This window comes from Buteo buteo, chromosome 25 (genome assembly GCF_964188355.1).
Source record: "Buteo buteo chromosome 25, bButBut1.hap1.1, whole genome shotgun sequence".
NCBI classification, from domain to species: domain Eukaryota; kingdom Metazoa; phylum Chordata; class Aves; order Accipitriformes; family Accipitridae; genus Buteo; species Buteo buteo.
The window spans coordinates 2146848-2167296 of record NC_134195.1 but is presented as its reverse complement, the minus strand read 5'-3'; positions in this window follow the sequence as shown (position 1 = coordinate 2167296).

Genomic DNA, 20449 nt, shown 5'->3' with positions numbered 1-20449 from the left:
CACTGACTTGCAGCCCTGGACTTGCGGGTTTGCCCTCCGGACACCAGAATTCCCGTTATTGTGCAGACCTTGGAGTCCTTGCTTTTGTTAAATAAAACATGTAAGGCTTTTAACCATGTGTCCTTAAAGGACCTGCTGGTGCAGCTACCCTTCACCTGATCAGTGCAGCCTGTTGCGTGTCCTTACTAAATCCCAATCTCCTGGGTGTCCGTGATGGGGGTCTGAGTGCGGCAACTGGAGTGGGATTGCGGGTGGGAGGTGTGCTTGTGGTGCCAGCAGCCACGGATGCTGCCGTGAGAGGACGTATGGATCCGGAGTGAAGGGGTCCAGGGGTCTGTGGCTGGCTGGACTCTGTGTATAAGCCTGGCTACGGGAGAGATCCACGTTTGTACTGCGAGCCTTGTGGATGGTGCTGTCTTCAAGGATTTAGGGAGGTTGAACAGCCGTGTCTGCTCTACGGGGCCTCGTCCCTGGGTCTTGAGCAGCCTGAATGTCAGCGTGAGCAGCCACTGTATGGGAACCTGTTGGAGTGTCCCGTCCGTGCCAGCCCATCCTGCGTGCTGAGGCATGGGAAGAAGGAAACCCTCCACGGATGGGACCTGTGCACTGCACCACGGGAAAATCCATCCAGGCTCCGTCCCGTGCTGCACAAAGGTGGGGTCTCCAGCATCTGAAGGGGTATAAGTTTTGCTCACTACCTGTATTCCTCTTTTTATCCTATGCATTTTCCTGGTTTTATTCTGTTGTGTTGAAACAGCTGTTTTGTTAAGCCATTTGTTGTCAGGCCTTTCTTGTTGAGATCCAGAAAGAACTCTGCACCCTCTCTCTCACTCACTGACCTCCTAGTGCAGAACATTGTACTTGGAAAGGTAAGTAATATATATATACACACACACACACTATATATTAGTGGGAGATACAGATATATAGATCTCCCACTAATATATCTGTATCTCCCACCAATGGACCTCCACCCTGCTCAGCCAGAGGGGGGAGCAGGATGAGGCTGTTGGTGCTGCCTGTGTTCATGCGAGCGCTCTGTGTGTCTGTTTGGGGTGATCTGTGCAGCCGTCCATGTGTATATACGTGTGTATATATATATATACACACACACATATGTGGTGTGTGCATGTGCCTATAGGGGATGCATCCCAAGCCTCGCTACTGGTTGGACCTGGGGCTGTGGCAGCCTCACCTCTGTCAGGCTGCTGGATTCAGCAATTCCAAACAAAAGCGAGAGAGAAATGATCTTGCATTTCATTTGTGCCTGGAGACCAACACTGAATTCTACATAAATGTGCGGACTTAGTGTAAAAGTTGACAACCTCCTCCTGCTGCGACTGCACCGGTGGCTTGCCTTGCAGTGGGTGGCAGCAGCACCGTTCAGGTACGTTCCTAAAGAGAAACAGAGGAGTTTTAGCTTTTTGCTTTATTTTTTAACACTGAACTGCTTATCTACTACAGTCAATGTTAAGGATTATCATTCTTAACACCACATTTACTATACAAAGCTATTCTTCATTTTGTAAGATACGTAATGCGGGCTTCTGGCTGGTAATGTCAGTGTTTTGCTGTTGGAGCTACAGTGTCTGAAAATACAAGTAGAGCTGGGGGCCGTGTCTCCAGGCTGGAACAGGCGCAGCTCCTCCTGCTCTCTGCATCCTGCCCCGGGGCCATCGCTAACCGACCCCGCACGCTCGGCTCCCTCCTTTTCAGAGTTGCCAAGGCCTAAAGAAATTTCGGAGAAACTGCAGCAGAAAGCAGAAATGCAGAAACCGAGGACAAAATCATCACCCACCTCAGGAAGTCACACGATATGCAGAACTCTTCTAGGGTGAAGGGCTATCCGTGCGGGGCTACCAATATCATAAATACACTGAAAGGAAAAGAGCTGAAAAGTATTTATGTCTTATTCTTTTAAATTACAAGGGATATTTGTTCTGGTAACTGACATGGAAATTAACCAATATGAACTCTGAAGAACAAAATGTTAAAAAAGAGCCCTGAAAATTTAATCTCCCTCTGTAAGTTACAACAGCTCGACTGCCGCAGGGTACAGGACGGTGCAATTTAGTATCTTAGAAACATCCACTAGGAAATGCAGAAGCCCATGGTATAATGTATTTTCCAGTGAATTAGTTTTAGATTTAGGGTAGGTGATCAAGGACAGAATATAATCATAATCCAGTTTTATTTCAGTGATTCTATTTTTCACTCAAGGCCCTGTGGGTTTTCTCCTCTCACACCAGATGCAGTGAACAAATGCCAGGGTCTGTCAACTCTACATAGGAGGATACTTTTCTTTTATAAAGAAACTAAATCTATATGATTTACTTTGTTAAAATTAGTTGTGGAAGCATTCTGTCTTCATCCTCCCACATATCTAAGGTGTCCATTTTTTGGACAAGAAGTTTTTTCAACCGTTTAAAATAGCATTTCTATCAAGAATGGCCAATTATCTTTGGTCAGTGTGAAACTGTAACTTCCAGTACGCCACATCTAACAACGATTTTCAGTATTAAGGGCACTCTTTAAGTGCACGTGTAAATTTTTAAACACACTAAGAGTTGAAAGGTAATGAACGATCAAAAAAAAGGGAGGCATCTGGACAGAAAATTGAAGCTTATTTTACAACTCCTAGACTTAAAGATTGGAGTCCCCTGTGACATTGCATGAATGTTTCCTAATGCTGACCTTAGAAACCAGCTGTGGGTGTAGACACTTGTGCTCATTTCAATTTTCACCCAAAGGAGCAGCCTCAGAGACGACAGAGCACATTTCGCACGTACGGAAAGGTGCTCAGAGACTTCTCGGAAGTGCCTAATTCATTTTGAGAATCCTCTTTTGGCTACTTGAAACCTAAAATATCCCTTTAACCTCTAATAAGATTCTACTAATTGGAGAGAGGGAAAAAGAGCTGGGAGACCTGCAAGAGATGTGCAAACATTTGTAAGTAGAGCAGGACAGATACAAGAACTTGCTGTTTCAGAAGTTGGAGGAAATAATTCTGGATGGTTTCTAGAAGTGCGTTGTAACCATCACCTGCTCTGCCTCATTTAACAAACCAAAATTACAGTGCCAAAGATAACAATAAACAGGCACAAGTAAGATGTTCTCCTTCTTAGCCTGCAGTTGTTCAGAATTAAAAGTTTCTGCAGCCATTGATTTAACTCGTCGTATATCACTCTGAGGGCTCGCTGAACTGCAATTTTAAAATATGTTAGTTTTATGTTGACAGGAAATACTACAAATTTAATGTATGAACTGCTTGGTCTCTCTGAAGTATTAAACCAGGCTCTCTGATGTAGTATTTTAACTACTTTATGTTAGCTTGGAGCAATGCAGTCTTTAAGGCATCAGAATCACTCGTAAGGGTTAACTTGGTGCTTACTGTCTTTCACCAGAAAAGCAGCAAAGGTGCCTCAGTCAGTATTTATTTTCCTTCTTTTTGTTCCGAAGCTAGCTTTTTGCTCATACGCTTTGACTACTCAATATTGTACGTTCTCTCATAAAACCATTGGGCCAAAACCTGAGTGCGACGTGAGTGGAAATAGAGACTCGAAGGCAGGTGAAAGGACAAAGATGAGCAGAAGCGGACAGGGTCAGAGAGAATACAGAGGTCAGGAAAGTTAAAGAAACCAAGGTGATGGGTAGTCGCTCACAAAAGGAATGGAGGGCAGAGGAGAGAGAGCAGGGATCCTGAAAGACAGCAAATGGTGACCAAAAAGATGCTCAGGAAAGAATAGCGAAAGAAAAACATAGCAAGAAAAATCTGAGGCGCGTAGGAGGTGAAATTTCTATCACTGCGCAGTTAGTTTACTTTAGCTCTTTGTGGAACAAATTCTGTTAAATGTTTTCCTCCAGAAGTCATCAGAACAGCAATTAAGTTAGCTAAACATTAGAGTATGGAAAATGCAATTGGAGTGATTATTACCATCAGCCTGAATATTAAAAGGTATGATAGGAAAAAGCTGTTGCAAGGTGATTATCCCGTGTATGAAATCCAGTGCCACGGAGAATGAAACCCAATTATTTGCATTTGAGATACACGCCACAAGAACAAGGTAGTTGGGCATCTAGGACCCCTCTCACTTCTACAGTGGGAACATTCCCAAAACTAGTCAAGGCCACTTCATCGCCCTTTACAGTTTTTTCCAAAAATTGCCAAGAGAGAGGCAAAGAACACGGTCTTCTGCTTTGCTTTCTAACAAGGCACCACATTCACTCCTTAAAAGAGGGTATTTGTACTGAGTTTTACCTCTTGTTTCTAATGAACAGTGCTGAAGGGCGTAAAGAAACAGAGGGAAATTACAGACAGGCTTACAACAGCAACTAAAAAGGCAAATGGGAACTTTCCTTTAACAACCTGGTGTGTAAAAATAAGAATTAGAGCATATTATAATGGGCAGAAAATGAAGAAAACAAAATTCTCTAGAAAACAATTGACCCATCAGATGGAGAGGAGTAAAACTGCACCATTTAGTGGAGAACAGAAAGCATAAATAGAACATAAACTGTGGGGTGAAAATGGTATTTGATAAATGCAAAAAGCAATAGAATTTCCATTCATTGCAACTTTTATTAACACAACTAAAGTTTATGACAAAACCAGAACATATTTTTGACAGCTGTGATCCAGGTTATTAGAACATCTGTAAATGAACTGGAATATTTTGTTTATCCTGTAAAAGAGACTAATGCAGTATAAATTTATACTCTTTGTGTACATATATATGTGTGTACATAATACATGGCACACAATTAATGGAAGTGCTAGTAGACCAATAGGAATATAATTATTATGTCATTTTATTTGCTAAGGAAAAAGATATGATACAAATTTCTCAGCTGCAGCGGAACGACGGGTAAGCCAACACTATTTTTCTCCAAAGTGCCAGACAGGGCATTAGACGCTGCAGAAAATGGGTTTCATAAGCACTGCAGACAAAACAAGCGCTGCGCTTCTGCAAAAGCCATTTGCAACTTAGCTGCAAGAACAATTGGAGATCAGTGTTTCCCAAAACAACTGAAGAGGGAACGTGTAGTGACTTGACTTCCTAAACCTCTTGTCATTCTTTTTTTTTCAAAGACGACTGAGAAATAGAGGCAGCTACATTCTGAAAATAAGTCATGTCACAACTTCCCTTTCGCCTTGGTTTCCCTCCCCACCAGCCTCATTTCTCCCTTTCAAACCTCTAAGGGAGTTCTGGGATCCTTGATACAATTAGGAAGGAGAGTTCAAAGGATCTTATAAATGCAGTTCTTGAGAGATGAAGTTAGCGAAGAGTTACAGAGAAGGTGGATCCTTTAGAAAGCCATAAGTAAACAAATAATCATAAGCACAACATTACGCAAACACCTGCTCTAAATTGCCCACAACACCCTCCTAACAGCATTCAGGTGCTGAAGAGTCCTGGACTCAGATTCCCTTCGTACTCCAGCATTGTATGGTACAGGCTTTACAAGCAATATACTCCAGGTCTTTGATGTTTCCATCAACCAGGTTACCTCATTGCCCACAGGAGCAATTAGCTGATGAGATCTACTCTATAAGCCCCTGTGGGCAAGAGAAACAGGTAGGCATTTTCAAAAAAGTCTTCAGGGGACACCAAAGAAACAATAAAAAAATAGGTTTGGCATCGTGAAGAGACACTTTTACTGGTAAGATGTCCCATCTTCTAGGAGAAAAGCAGCAAAGCAGCTGTGAGAGGCAGAGCAGCAGAGGGATGGTACCTGCCAGATCCAGACGTATCCTGGAGTTGGAATGTGTGCACAGGTTCCAATATTTCACAGGCAAAAAAGTTTTGGAAGTTAAAATAAATCAAAGCTCCTGCAAGCCAAAAGAGCAAACCAGACATTAATAACAGAATAGGAAATAATTACAGAAAGAGTAATTGGATGGTAGCCAGGCAGTATAAGAAAAGAATAAATGTTACATTTCCTTAATTAAGACCGTTAAAGGGCAATACAGTAAGTGACTCAGAAGAAACAGCTGCATAGAAGAAGTTTACAGGTGCTTGTGGCTTGAACTATAGGGTTTCTTAATGGGCAATTATATAATTGTAGGCTTATTTTAAGGCTTGACCTTTCTCCATTACAAATAAAGAACTCCTCAAGAGCACCTTATGAAGGCGTAGGTAGGTACCAAGCAACAACAAATTTTGAAGTTCAACCCGGCAAGCTGATGCGGACGCAGGGTAGTGTTCCTTGCAGCAGGCCCCCGGGCACACCGAGGGGCTTCCAAGGATGTACAGGACGCAGAAGGACAGAAATCCTGCAGATCCCATCCCTTGGGCAGACAGGGATGCGGCCGACGCGGCGTCGCACGCCTCGCCGACGTGGTCCCTCCGGGTCTCTGGTCAGACCCATCTCTTGTAGGGGTTTGCTGAGCTCCAGCTGAAGCTTTGCATAAACCTCCCATTTTTCTTCGACCCCCTGGCCTGTGCCTGAGTACATGGACACAGGGCAGAAGCGATTTGCTGTGCAAACTCCGAGGCTGAAATTCCTGAAACAGCCTTTAGAGGACAGCGGAGAATTGCAAATGACACATTTTCCGCTTTGGCCTCATAGTCCGGGATCCTTCGGGGGTTTTATATGAATTCTGAGTTCTGATTCAGAGTGCAGACGAAGTGTAACTTCTGTTTTAATGTGTGCTGCTTATGTGCTATGGCTTTCTAAGATAAGGTTGGGGCTTATAACACCTGTGTATTTTTAATTACATTATAGCCTATTCTATCATGAAAAATTCCAGTTTCCACCTGGCTAAGCTATAACCTTGCTGAACAAACGGCTGCATTGTCAAAAGGAGCTCAGAGCTTCATATTGAGGTCTAATGGTAAAGAGAACGGTGTCCCCGGATAAAAAATACTGGTGACCCTTGCTGGAGGCTGTAGTGATCCTCAACTTTGACACGGGGGCTTTAAATCGGTGAGAAATTTGCCATCTGGGTGCCAATATTGCACTTCTCCCTCCCTGGGAAAAGTTGGGTCAATTTTTTTAAGAGCTCTTCGCAGCGATTAGGCTGTAGTTGGGTTTTGCTCTAAATTGGCAGAAGCCGGCTGGGTCAGCAGCACCGACTGCGCCACGGCAGTGCGCACGACTGATTTGCCGACGGTGGGGTAGAAAAGCTCGTGCTTGCCTTTGGCCGGATTCCCTCTGCCTCCTTGCCAGGCCTGGGCACCGCGCGGCATCCCTCTGCAAAACACACCGGTGACGTCGTCTTAGCTGTCTCTTGGGTTTTTCTGTCTCCTCCAGGGAATCATCCAGCAGTTCTTGGTCCTGCTGACAACGAGTTCTGACGAAAGCCTTCGGTTTCTTAGCTTTAGATTGGACTTCAATGAACATTATAAAGCAAGAGAGCCAAGGCTTCGTGTGTCATTGGGCGCTAGAGGCAGACGAAGCTCACACATGTGACGCAGCTGCTAAGGACCGCACCTCGGTATCCGAAGGATGTTGAACCTCTTGTTGGACAAGGCAATCAGTGTTGACGTAATACAACCAAATCGTGCGTGATCGGTGTCTACCATTTCTGCAGGCAACATGTTTTCAGTCATGTGATTGTGTGACACTGTATAGCAGAAAGGGAAAAAAAGTAGGGTTTTTTTACACTGACGTTTCTAGAATTACCAGACTAAATGGGCTGATTGAACCTCTTCCAATCAACTTCTTAAATCATCCTTAATGAATGTGATATTTAATTTGGAGCCTTCTGAGCTCTCCCCACTGTAACTTGGGTCTGTGTCCAGGAAATCACATGTTCTTTTGTTTAAGAAAGCATCCTTTCCTTTTTTAACAAGAAAATAGGATTCTTTTTCTATATATACTTGTTCTATTTGAAATCGCTTTGGTTAAAGCCAAGAGTTTTGGACTCAGACCTAACATTCTTCTTAAGAAGCTATATAAAGCGTGTAATTATGCTCATTTTCAATACTGTGATATATTTATGGCAAACTTACATACTTTACATTTTTTTCTGTGTTTGTTTTCAAGGTTAATATTGCAAATAAAAGTCATTTAGTAGGGAAATTCTATGGTTACTGTATAGGAGCAAACTGTAGAAGCAGAGCAGGAGTGACCTTACTGCGTATGAAATATCCTAAGAACTGAAGTTAAAACCTCTCGAGGGAAAGCGTAGTTTATTGTCAAAATCCGATGTCTTAGAAAGAAAATGGCTTGGGTAATCAAGAGTGCTTTATTTCTCTTTCCTTGCCTATTTTTCTTTTGTAAGTATTTATATATTGCTGTCCAAATATTGGGGGAGGGAATCTTTTTTGTTGTTTGCAAGGATGTCATTATATCAGGTAATTGAAGTATCCATACATTGTATTCCACAAGTACAAACTTATTTCAACACAGTTGTCTTTCAAACACTTGTTTTGCCTTTTGCAATTGAAAGACACTGACTTTTGAGCAAGGTAAGCAAGGAGAAGCCTCCAGTTCGGAGTGCAGTTGGTTTACAGATCTCTCTAGCGAACAAACCCATTACAAGGCTTTGGTACTACTATTAACTATAGTTACAGTTGCGTGCAATTCATTAATTAACAACTGCCCTCAAATAAACCAGGTCTGTGGCCTTTTTTGCCCTTTGCCCTTGATCTGCTTGAACCCCGGGAAGCCGAGGCGCTTGCCAGGCCGCGCAGTTGAGACTGCTGGGAGTCACGACGGAGGCGAACTCTCACCAGGACGATGCTTCAAACCCGCAGGTCCAGACGAAGAGGTTTGCCCTCCGGACATCCAGACACTGCCGATGGTGGAAGCGCTGCTCCCCGCAGGTTATCCTGAGGGTAACCTGCCTGTCCCAGGTGGGATGGACGCAGAGTTTCCAGTGGCACTGTGTGGTGTAAGAGGGATGGAGCTGCAGGGACGAGCTGAAGTTCAGGTGGTGAATAAGTCCTGGGAACGGGGGTGGCAGACGGCGAGGGAAGGGGGGATTCGGCTGCGATGTCGTTTTCCTTCTGGACAATTAGACGTATTGCTCTCAAGAGGAAGCCTTTTAAATCAAAATCAAAAGGGGCAGATTAACTTTTTAGCAGGCTGCCAATCCCTTGAAATAAAACTGCTGACCAAGACTTTGCAGATTCTGTAGTTGAGGCAAAGACACGGCTTTGCCTCCTCCCAGCTCCAACAGAACGTGCCCTGTATTTTTCACCCGAAGAATCTGGATGATACAAGCTGCAATTTACACTGCCGGTCTGTTTGGTTTGTCTGTTATTTTGCTGTCTCTCAAAGGAGGGTGATCTCTCAGCACCAAATCACTGATTTAGGCCAGAGAGGAGCACCTCCCTGATGATGCAAAGGTCTGGCGTAGTACAAACTTCAGCCAAATTGGCATTAGGCTTCTGAAGCAGCCAAAGGTCAGCCTCTAAGGTAAGCAAGCGGGTTTACTACCAGGAGAGAAGCCTGCCCTGCATCAGCCTCTTCCTCGCCTGCATTACAGGATGGCTGAGCTCTGTCCTGACCTAGGTAAGCTGTGCTGAGATTCTGAGCTTTGCTTTGAAGCAGTTACCTTTAGCAAGATAAAACGTAAATCTCCAAGTTTTGCAACAGAAATATCCATTATGGCAATGTATTTGATAAAACCAATTGTGACCCGTGTAGAGAATGGAGACCTGTAATACCGAACTGTCGCGTCTTTCAGCGTCACTTGCAGGTCGTGTGCTTGTTTAGTGAAGAGAGTTTCTCGCGTCTTTTCTCCCACTCCCTTCCCTCCGTTTTGCCCCCTCCTCCCTTCACTAACCTAGCTTTAACTGAATTCTTGCCATGTCCTCCCTCCTGCAGCTGTACAGCCCCCTGTCCTTCCCCTGCTCCCCAGAGATCTGCAATGAGCTCCCGGGACTTGCTGGGGCCTCCCCGAACCTTTTAGCTGAGACGCGGGGATGGACTTCAGAAAGTCTTACTTCCCCTTCTCTTCTGGGGTCTGTTTTTTGTTCCTTTTAGCTGTAGTTAGAGCTGTGTTTCTCCTTTAAACCAGAAGTCGGGCTTTTTGCCTCCTTCTCGCTCTTCTCTCCCAACTAACTAAACTTGTATTTTTATTAAGTCATTTCAGCAGCTCTCTGGTATCACCAATTACAGTTATGAGTTCAGACATCTTTTAGGGAATGAATTCTTCACTCCTGTGAAACAAAACATGTGAAGTTTTTATTTCTGTCCCACTTAAGGGATCTGCCGGTGCAGCTTCATGGGAGCACTTGCAGGCAGCATTTCAGCCAAAAGAAAATTTGGTCCATGAGGCAAGTGTTGTTTTGTGTGCAAAGGGAAAGCTGAAGGATTCAGAGGATTTTGGTTTAAAAAACTGCCAAATTAAGTTGCCTCTGGAAATCTGAGTGCATTTACAGACCTCTGGCAAACATCCTGAAGGGTCGGTGACTGGCTCGCTCCCGGGTATAGGCACCTTCTGTGTATCACCGTTACAGTAATTGTGTTGCCACATCAGCTCTGGCCATTTGTAAAAACTCAATATTCATTTACAGGCATGTTTAAATAATTTAATGGTCTCTGTATGCGCTACTGTAACTGTTGTGGAAGTGTCTCTGGAGCTCCAATACTTATTCACCACCAACTGATCTCATATAGCCAAGGCTTGCAACAAGTTCTATGTTGGCGGGCCCAAATACGCGAACAGAAATCACTGCAGCCACCGAGAATGTTCTCCATTTTAGCCAGACTTGTTTATTTTGGAGAGGAAAAAGTAGATTTGGTTAGTTCATTTCTCACTGGTACTTAAGATGCTCTTAATATGCAGTTAGTTCCAATATCAGCAAGTACCCAAGCCTTATCGAAAAACTTCTTTTTTTTCATTAGTATGATTACAAAAGAAAACTTGACTTTCAGCACTTGTAGGGCCAAGCCACAACCACACCAGGTAAACTTACAGATGCTAAGCTCTCATGGTACAACATGACTAGTCCTAAAATGATCAAGTGAGATTGCAACTTCTCCACTGCTGTGAGGCAGGCGCTGGGGTTCCCGCGAGTTTTCATTTCTGAACAGCAGCTGGGGGTAACAGGTATTTGTGAAAGCTGCTCATGGTTTTGAGGTACAGCAGAATTGCAGAAGTTCTGGTCTTCTCATCATTTGCTTTTGATGCTGAGTTAGTGTAGGATGTCTCGTGAACAGGCTGCTCTTGCAAAGATGCTGAATCCATACCATTGCCCTAGGATTCCTCTGCTGGCAGTCACAGAGAGCTGACTGCGGTTATTGTTGAGGTTCGCATTTTGTATGGCAATCACATCCTCTTTTTGCTTATATTCCTGAGTTTTGTCTGTATTCTTCTGCTTTTGATTCTTTTCTTTTACAGGCAGTGTCAGTATTAGTTACTATTGGTCCTCTGCAATAGTGAAAATGTTTCACAAAAGGACACTCACTGGTATGAATTAAGAGGCCAATTAAAAAAAAAAAACACCTTACAGCACAGATCTCGGTAGAGTATTGTTAACAGCTAATGTCACACTCCAGAGTTCAGTGGTGAATATACTATAACTATAAACACTTAATTGCTAATATCAACTATCTAATAAAGGACTATATGTGGGGGGTGGGGGGGAATCAACTGTTTTCTCCATCACTGAAGTAACTACTGGAATCAACACTGTCCCAACCAATACAAACCCAGAGGCTGCCGCAGAGACTGCTATATGGTGTTTCCGTACACCCTTACGATCCGCAGCCTTTGTGTTCCTCCTGCCTGGAGGGAATCAGGCAATCCCTGTGTTAGGGGGAGAGATCCTGCATTGCTGATAATCTCACAGCGTGTTTGACATTCTTGCGTAATCTTGTGTAATCTGTCTCGACATTGACAGGAAATTTTCTCTTTCATTTTGTTAGTGTCTCTGAATGAGTGAAAATCCCAGAACAGCAACGTTTTCTTGATTTCAGTAGCAGCAGAGGGAGCTTCCAAGACATTGCAAATTAACGTGCTCTGGAGCCTTTCTGTAGACTGCCTCTAGAACCGCTTTGCTGGCTATGGCAGTTCTGACTTTTAATGATCTGATTCAGTGAGGTGCAGCCACATTCCCTCTTGTCCTTACAGCCTCTCCACGCAGTTAGAGGTCAAACAGAAGGGAATTCATCGCTGCCTTCCTACGTACCTCATCCCCGTGTCAGGTGCTAAAAGCTTTCCTACTAACCAGTGTGGAACTGGGCCTTTAATAAGCACTGATCTGGAGAGATGCAATTTGAACATTCAAGGGGTCCTTGCCAAGCTTTGCTAACGATTTAAATTTGCTGTTGTATTTAATGTTTTTTTATCTCTGCATATGTAGTCTGGGCTCCAAGGTGCTACCCCGAAGGGGACCTTATCATCTAGATTGGGAGGCTGTAGGAGGAAAGACCTTGGAAAAGCTTGCTGGTGCATCCATCCTATTGCTACTGCCGTGTTAAGGGATCTTCTTCCATCAGTAGACTCAAAGTTCAGGGAGTATCTGGACAATGCTCTTAGTCATATGGTTTAGTTTTAGGTAGTCTGTGAGGAGCAGGGAGTTGGACTCGATGCTCCTTATGGGTCCCGTCAGATATTCTGTGATTCTGTGATCTTGACACTCAGCGCAGTGAATGCTGTTTCTTCCCACCATTCCCACTGAAAAAAACATCTGCCACTGAATTACTTTAATGGTTGCACATCACAGCTGTTAAAAGAAATTTTCCCATGGGCAGCCTACACACATAGGTTCCTATGCCAACATCAGCCTCAAGGATAAGTTTCTCTTCTTTGGTCCTTTTGTTCACACAGGACCATAGGAAGCCATGATTACCCTTGGCCCATACTTGGCCTTTTAAGCATTTTTTGACAGTTTAAAATGAGAAAATATCCTCCTTTTCCTACCTAGTTTGGTACAACTTCCATTCCTTCAACACAACACTACCCTTGCTTTGCAAATCCAGAGACTACAGTAACAAGTTCCCTCCTTTCCACTTTCGTGTTAATTCATTCTTCTTTCCATATCTCTTCTTTCCTGCTTTCTTGTTCCTTTCTATGCCATCTGTAATTCTGGTATTGCCTTCTTCCCCTTTTCAACAATTTTCAAAAGTGAAAGAAGTGAGAGACCTTATAGTACTCCTTTTCTTGGGTTGACGTGTTTCTTAAAGAGTAATTACTATCTGTAAAGAGTTTGCTACTGTCTCAGCTGTGGCCAGTGGTGGGTCCACTAGGACTGGAGCCAGCTGGACATGGCTGTGTGGGGCATGGGGCCACCCCTCCAACCCCCCTGCTGCCAGCCCCTTGCCATTTATACTTAACACACCATATTCCTTTGGCATCCAAAAATCAGCTTCAAAATGGACCTCTATGGGTAAAAAAAAGGAGTGTAAACAAAGATATCTCAATGCAGTAGAGGGAGACTTGATAAGCAGCATTTCCACTGGGCTCCTCCTTCCTCTGTCCTATAACAAATACTGTTCCTGCCCATCTCTCCATAGTCTACTACCTACAATCTAAAAACTGTAGGCTTCCCACTGAAGATGTGCGCCATGAGGGAATCATGTATCATATGCTTTTACTGCATTATTATTATTATTATAAGAGCATTAGTGCACTTAATTTTCTTTGTTCTGTAGAATACATTTCAGCTGAAAAATATTGCTCAGCTAGACCCATTAGTGAGCTTTAATTTGTAAAGTGTTTTCTTAGGGTCTGTTTGATGAATTCTCAAACCAAATTTGCACAGCTGGATTTCAAAATTATTGCAGCAAATAGACCATTGGTTTTGTGCGGTGTCTCATTCTGAAGTCTCATGCCTTGCCTTACCAGATCTTTTCCTTGTATTCTAAATGACTCAACAACAAATTCTGCCCTGGTATTTCTGTAGCTGAGGTCATATAGCAAGAGAAAAAATGTTTACTGTCTTTCAGCTGAATAAAACCCAACTATAAGCCCCAAAGCAAAGTTTCAAAACCAGCATAAGGATAGCTGTATTTTACTAAATTAAGGAATATAGGACCACAGGGTCAAACTAATACGCATCTTGTATTAGGTAAGACTTAGTTAAACTACACAACCCTACGTTGCACAGAGATGGGCAGGAAGAGCACACCGCAGTTGACGGACTCAGTTCATTCATTAGTCTACATGCTAATAGGCAAGCAGTCTTGACTGGATGACTTGGGGAAACACTTACTCTGCCTAGTGAAATGTGAGGAATATTTCAACCAGAAAGATCTTGGAAGCAGAAGGAAGATGAATAACTTCAGTATTTCAGTTGGGGTGACTTGCACTTGGAGGTGACTATTTTCCGCATGGACCTGATGGTGTCTCTGGTGACCACTTAGCTCGGATACTGCAGCTGAAAACCTGCAATGAGGTTGGACACCACAATGGGCCAGAGATGATGAGGAGCGGAAGGTGCCTATCATTATGCTAGGGCTCCCGAGTTGCTGGGTTGCCGTATAGGAGCTGAAAATCATAAATTGACATTTTTGTGTGTGTGTTTGGGTGCTGCTGCTCCTTGCACTGAAGTGATCTAATTGCTTTTATTTAGGACTAGGCAGAGCTAGTAGAAGCTCCTGGCAGCCCCTTTCTTCCCCCTGCCAGAGGCTGCTGGCGGGCAACAGAGAAGGAGTTCTCCCTGTTTTTCAAAATGTCTGGAGAACCAGAAGGTAGATCTCTCCTTTCAGGCCAGTCAGGGGGATAATGGAGCAGGAAGGGTAGATTGCCCTAGTTCTTTCTCCTCCTTTTTCAGGTTTAGGTGTAGCTACTTTGCTAGCATTCAGCAGCCATCCGCTGCTGAAGTTCCCATCAGAGAAGTGCACCATCAGGCATCACGTGCCCATGTACAACATACTGCCATCTTCTCTAGCAGGAAGATTCATTTGGAAACATTTTGTCTGGCAGGAATTTAACTGACACCAGGGCACAGAGTGCTTTCAGAACATGAATCATCATTTTCCTTTATGCAATGATGTTTTAAAACAGAAATCAAAAGACAAAACATTACTTGTGCAAAAGATGCTGCTTCTGGAAGTACTCTTTTAAACGGGTATATAGTAGCCAGTCTGCTGGGAAAGCACTAATTGCTCTTAAATCCAACAGAGATGGGGATAAATAACCACCAGACCATGTAACTTCAGTAGACCAGAAATCACGCTCCAAGGCTGGGCTAAACTTTGCCTTCAAGAGACATTAGCAAACCATCCCCAAGGGCATTCCAACCACCACCTGCACCACAAACGTTGATGTCAGAGTGACATTTCTCCCCCAGACACCGACAAGTGATGGAGGCAGTCTCTTTGCAACTAAGAGCCAATGTTTTAGTACGATCTGGATTGGGGATCTATTTCAACAAATTTCTTCAGAGGTGGCAAGAAAAAGACCATTGACAAATCATATTGTATGAATGGCTGACTTGCATCAGTAAATCTTGAAAAAAGAAATAGTTCAAAGTAATGGAAAATAACTTGGTGCTTATTATTTTGACTTTGGTCTTTGGAAGCTATGATGGAAAAATATGTCTTGCTGGCAGTAGTTTTCAGTAGTCAAGAACTGCTGTAATTCCATGCTTGCTAAAACGTAGAATCATTTTTCTTCAGTTGTACCGCGAGCTTACATTTCCCTTAACTTTATCAGGTTTTAAATGCTCTCATTCCCCAGGGACACAGCTAGATGCTAAAAGGAGAGCAAGCCTAGCAGGCAGCAACCTGCGTGGGGACAGGACATGGAGCAGGACCCAACCTGGTGAGTCGGCTCCTGGCTCTGTGCACTGACTGTCTCTCTTGCTTGTACTGGACCCTCAAACTGGAGCAATGGGCGGAACAATTTTTTTCTAGCAACCACCGCTTTCTGACAGCCACGCAGGTGAGAAGCGTGAAGGTGCCTGCAAATGAAAAAGCAGATGGAGGCACCAAAGCAGTGGAGGATCACATCTCCACACGGTGGGTTTCTTCAACCTGGACCGCACCTTGCAGGCACACAGGTAGCATCCCGCTCTGACGTGTTGGTGAAGGCGCTCAGACGTAGTGGAAAAGAAGGTGGCTGGGCCAGCCTGGCTCGCTCCCGTTCGGGATGGGAGACTGCCTGCAGGCCAGGCAAAGTCTGCCGGCGTCAGCAACCCAGACCTGGCTATGCATCTTCTCCGAGGCCCAAGGTCGTTCTCCCCTTGGGCAACTGGAAGGCTGCTTGTCCCGTGACAGGTAATTAGGAGCTGGCCCCTCATCGAGCCCCCTCTGCGCTTCGTTGTAAGCACCGCCAACAGCCGCATTCGATGGTCACCTCTGGGTGGTTTTGCTTTTACATCTTCATAATTTGGTCTTTGAGTGTCTTAAGAGAACATTTTAAGTCAAATCTCACCTGTATAAAGTATTCAGCAGTAAATTTTTATTCTTTCAAATAAATAGCTTTTTATTACTTTACTGTAGGATTGCCTCAAGTCAAGTAAGTACAGAAATTATTCCCAACGTAAATTTACTTTAGTAAATTGTGCAGCATTAAGCATGCCTTTGCAATGCTGAAATCAAGAAGGCTGCACCTTCCAATAGTGTCGTACTGAGGATATTTTAGAATATCTATGAATAAATTGATGGTCCTGGAATGGTGTGCTGGTTTCCTTAGTTACAGGAATAGCATAACAACACAAGTGTGGACACTGACAGCAGCAGGGATGTGCGTCAGGTATATCAGGGTCTCTTGTACATCTAGAAGACCCCTGTGACAGAGAAGCAAATCCTAAAATATGTTACTTAATTAAACTTCAAGGGCATGTGGTAGTTATTACCGGTGAAGATGCTTGCAATAGAGTGGCAAGAAGGCACAAAACTCCCCGCAAATGATTCTGAAGTGGGTATTTGGGAGTGTAAGAAAAATATAACCTAGTGATAAGAAATGGGTCTGTGTATGAGGTCAAAAAGCAAGAACCGCAAAGGTCCGACATCTGCGATAGGATGGCTCCATGCCGCAGGGCCACGTGGTACCTGCTGCTCTGCAAGGAACAGAGTGTGGGAAGCAACGCACCCAGCTGGAAGAGAAGCTGGGACACCGAGACACGGGTGACCTTGCTATTCAACATCCCACAGGGCAAATCGCTTGCACAGCTTCTGCTCTGTGTAGTGTCAGAATTACTGCGACCGGCCAATACTTTATCACTGACCAAGTTTATGGGATTATTGTATTGTGTTATTCCTAGCTTAATGTGCATCCTTGTGAAGAGAGCACCTCCATCTCCTCTGTAACTCTGTTTTGGATATTGGAAGACTGTGATTAGATCTCTCCTGAGCTTTCTCTTTTCTAGGCTAAGAAAAATCAGTTCTTTCAACCTTTCTTCATATCATGTTCTCCAGTCCTCTTATCATCTTTGTGGCTGTCCACTGGACCCTCCCCAGTTTTTCAATGTCGTTCTTGAACTAGGGCGACCAAAGCTGGACACAATATTCCAGGTGCCAACAGCAGTGGAATAACCGCATCCCTGGAACTGCCGACTGTGTGCTTGGTGACACAGCCCGGGAGGATCTTTGCTGCCAGGACACACTGCTGGCTCGTGTTCAGCTTGCTTTCCTCCAGGTCCTTTCAGCAGAGCTGCTTTCCAGCCAGTGAGAGCCCTGCCTGTACCGCTGCCTGGGATTATTCTGTCAGGTGCAGGGCTTTAAATTTATTGTTCTTAAATCTCATGCAAGTCTTGTTTCCAGCCTGTTGAAGTCTACCTGTATGGTGGCTTTTTCCCAGTTTGGTGTCATCTGCAGTCTTGGCAAAAGTGCATATGAACTTGTTCATCACATTGTTTGTAAAACTTTGGATAGTGTTGAACCCAGTATTGACTACTGAGGAACTCCGCTTATGGGCGGCTACCAGTTTGACTTTGAGCCATTAAACACCACTTTTGGTCACAGCAGTTCAGAGAGTTTTCCATACATCTTCCAGTCCATAATTTTCCAGCTTGTCAACAAGAATGTTTTGCGAGATGCTGTCCAACGCCTTGCTAAAATCAGGGTAGTGTTCTCCACAGTTCTTCCCTCATCTACCAAGCAAGTTGGTTCACCATAGAAGGCTAACTAACACCCACTATATGGCTTTTCTCAGTTACCTTCTTGTCCTTCATTTGCCTGGAAATACCTTCCATGACGGCTCAATCCACAGTTTTCCCAGGGAAAGAAGTGAGCCTGACTGGTGTGTGGTTTCTCAGATCTTCCTTTCTGTCCTTCTGTAGATGAACATAATATTAGCCCTTTCCTACTTGTCTGGGACTCCCTGACCTGCATGATCTTTCAGAGACGATAGTGGTTTTGCAATGAGGTCAGCCAGGTCAGCCAACTCTTCTAGCTCCCTCAGCTGCATCTCATCAGGTCCCATAGACTTGTAAATGCTGGGTTTGTACAGATGGTCCCTAACTCAGCTCTCCTCCACTATTGGTAAGAATTGTATATCTACATTTCCTGTTCTTCTAAACCCCTTGATAAATTGCACATTGTTAAAACGAACATTTCCTGTCATTGAATCTTTTTTTTATAAATGTAGTTTTTAATTTTTACTTTAATTTTATTCTGATTATGATTATATAGTTCACTTGTTAATGAGAGAAGACTTTTATGCCATTTGACACATCTACAATGCAGCTGCAAATAAAAATACTTCTTTTTTTTTTTTTCACACAGAAGTCATTAAAATAGTTTTTGTGGATGAGCGAATCCAGGTTCTGCACTAAGAGCTTGTGACACCTGCATACGAACTGCCAAAAAAACCCCCAGAAGAAACACTAAATAACTGTGTGAAGATAATAGATTGAAAAGGCAAGTGGCCTTTATTTTTTGAAGCACTATTTCTTGCTGGAAGCTCAAATCATATAGTAAAAAAAAAAAAAAGCAACACACTCTGCCATGGGTGTGTGAGAACTTGGGACGTTTTCGGATGATGATGCGGGTTCAGTGCCATCGGCAGTGAGGCAGACGGTGGCGCAGGCAGTGCCGGTGGCTGCGGGAGATGTGCCACGTGCTGGGAACGTGGGACCTAGCTCTTCCAAGGTGGCTCGGAAAAACTTTTGCAGCCTTTTCAACAAATGCACACAAAGGCAAAACACAACCCAGCGAGGAGAGGAGGGAAAGGCACAGGCACCGATACAACCACATGTAGCCTACGTGGTTCGCAAAGAGAAGGTGGTGTAAGCAGAGGAATTCAGCTTGCAAGTCTGGCCCCGGGGAAAATTTCCACTGAATTTCATGGAAGTCCTGCCGATACGAAAACCAGGACTGGTCCCGCGTGAGGTTGGCACAACCACCTCACCGCACCCATGCAGAGCAACGCATTACATTCAGGAAGGGTATGCAAGCTCCAACGCTAAACCAATGACAAAGCTGATTTTGAAATGGTTTTAATGATAGACAATCTGCATACCAATTGACTCATTTGCGTACACGATAGCTTGGAACAATACCAGAGAAATATGTAAAAAGTCTGCAATGCTGTATGACAATAGCTTCCAAGTATGCTGACCTTCGGTAAATCAAACAAACGGAAAGTACAGTACTCTTTTGATGAGGCATTAATGAAGGATTAAGAGCGGATACAGCTGCATCACACGAGCACTTTGTTAGACACACTGTTTTCACCGTTTTCCGTAATTACGACAGAAACGCTGCGCGAGGCGTGCAGCGAGCGGACGCTGGGACGCGTTTTTGTTTTACACCAACCAGGCGGCGGGGAGCAGGACCCGACACCCCCGCAGGCCCCACGCCGACTGCCGTGGCACCCACCGGGGGCTCCGGGGGGTCGGATGCTCTCAGAGCATCCCTGAGCGGTGGGGGACAGCGAGGGGCCCCGCTCGCCTCCGCAGAGGGGACGCCTGAAACTCATCCCGGCCAGCCGCACCGCTGCGATGCGGGAGGGTAAACAGAAGGCAAGGATACGAAGCCTAGGGGGAAAAAAAAAATGACATTAAGAAGCGAACGGGAAGGGCACAAACGCTCGTGCAAATGCTTCGTCACCAGGGCTCTGACGTTGCGTGTAAGGGCTGCGGAGAGCAGGGCCCAGGGAAGAGTTCGTGGGCTGGACGGCAGCCTTTCTATGGGCAAGACAGTCTTCTAGCCTGCAACCGCCCCCATCCATTTCAAGAGATTCTAGCTGCTTGAAGTGGTGCTCAAATCCTCACTGGGTGAATAGTGACTACTTACGGTTTTGCTCTTACCTTGTTGCCTTCCCTCGGTATCCACTTCCAGAGTAGGGAGGCATGCCGTATATGTATGAAAAATAAAGTACGTATATGTATTTCCTTTTTTATATCATTATACCATGTTTCTTCCAAAGCTTATTTGTAAGGAATGAGTTGAATGAAACGGAAGCTGCTAACATGCCAGAAGGCTTTCTGTTTTAATGCATTGACTTTGAGCGGTTCAGTTGAGACGCTGCAGGTCTGCTGCCTGACTCTCCCCACTGCCACTGACCCCGGGTAACTCCCATGGAGCAACTGATCCAGGTAAAAGGTTGCCCTTTCTTTTTTTATCTTTTTCTTTTTTTTCCTTCTGCAGAGGCATATGGTCT